At 43.6% G+C, this 1590-nt stretch overlaps 1 pseudogene; it reads right to left on the bottom strand.

Annotated features, from left to right (window-relative positions):
* Positions 1-290: 290 nt before the first annotated feature.
* Positions 291-1186, bottom strand: LOC146188381 (uncharacterized; annotated as a pseudogene).
* Between the last annotated feature and the right edge of the window lie 404 nt (positions 1187-1590).

Genomic DNA, 1590 nt, shown 5'->3' with positions numbered 1-1590 from the left:
AGAACCTGAATCAGGTAAGATGGTGATGTGTGACAATTCTTCATGCAATTATGTGTGGTTTCACTTCAAATGCTTGAAGCTGAAAGCAGCCCCAAAAGGAAATTGGTACTACCATGAGTGCAAAAAGGTGTAGCACATGTAGTGCAGTAACTGTTGCTTTTCCCCCACAGTAGTAGCATAGTGAATCAAAAACATTTACAAAAGCGGAAAAGTCTATCTCATCTTTCTCCGCAGTCACCCAAATAAAACCGTGGAGTTACTCAAATTGCATAGTGTTGCACATACAAAGGCTATCCTATCAAGCACAGTGGGACCGTTTTCTTCAGATGTGCAAGCACCTCCACAGGCAGTGTGTACTTTAAAATTCGCTACTTATTGCGGAGCAGTTCAATGACTGTCCCGACGCGAATCCTAACATTTACAAGCCTTCGAGTTTTTTCCATTTCACGCGCCGAAAGTTGGGGCTTGCCTCTGGTGAAAGCAGGGATTACAAGCTTTGCAAAGTGAAGTCCGATACTGTCCTCAATAGTAAAGCCCCTGTCTGCCAAAACATAATTTGCAGGCTGGAGGTTATTCAGTACACCACATGTGTCTGTAATGACTTTGTCACTTGTGCGTCCACACCATCCACGAGAAATAAATGTGACAACGCCCTCTGGGGTAATCCCGATCAGATACTTGATTGTATTGTGGTATTTGCAGTTCGAATCTGTGTGTGATCTTGGCAGGAGAGATGAAGGCCGTTCTATAAACACTTCAAAACAGTTGAGTATGACGGCTACCTTTGTCCCAAAAGACTGCCGAAAAGCCATAGGCATTGTTGCCTGCAACTCTACAGAACCTGGCCATCTCACAGCATAAGAGAGGCGAGCAAAGGCAGCATCAATCTGCTTATTGACGACTCTTGACAAAGTTGGCTTGGATATGTTAAACCTGCAAGTGACAAAAGATTTTTTATATACAGCACTTATGAACTCAGTGTAAGAGGCGATTACCTGTATGCCAAATCCTGAAATGGCACGTTTAAACGAAGCCGGTTGAGGAATACGAGCATCTCCTGAAATAGGGTGAGACTATTCCGGCTTGTGTGTGCTATACCTTCCTTAAGGACTTTAAGGAGGCCAATCAGAATGGTGAAATTTGGCAGCCCTGTGTAAAACTGCAACAGGTCTTCATTCTCCTTCATTCAGCCTTCGGTAAGACACTGCTTGTTCAGTTTGTTTCGCACTTTCCCAGCTCTGCAAGCAAGTGCTGATTTTCATTTTCAATGTGCTCACTTCGCTTCATTGTCAGGTCTGTGACTTGTGAAAAGTCTGCCTTCCCTGAAAAGATACTGCCGCAAACAATATGCAACCAGCAAATCAAGTCACTGCAAGGAGAGCATGATCAATTGAAAAAAAAAAATTGACTTGCTTTCATTTCAAGCCTTATGAAAACGTACCATCCTTAAACATGCATAAACTCGAATAAAGCAGTACCTTTGTCACCCTCATGGGAACATGCGTCTCCGTCGGTGCATTCTTGATTAGGTGTCTTTTTAATATCGGAACAATCGCTAGAATGTGTTCGCCGCCTTCCTGGGGCACTGGC

This window comes from Amblyomma maculatum, chromosome 5 (genome assembly GCF_055883805.1).
Source record: "Amblyomma maculatum isolate TAMU_Amacu chromosome 5, ASM5588380v1, whole genome shotgun sequence".
Lineage (NCBI taxonomy): Eukaryota > Metazoa > Arthropoda > Arachnida > Ixodida > Ixodidae > Amblyomma > Amblyomma maculatum.
The sequence above is the reverse complement of the archived record's forward strand: the minus strand, read 5'-3'. Positions and strand labels throughout refer to the sequence as shown.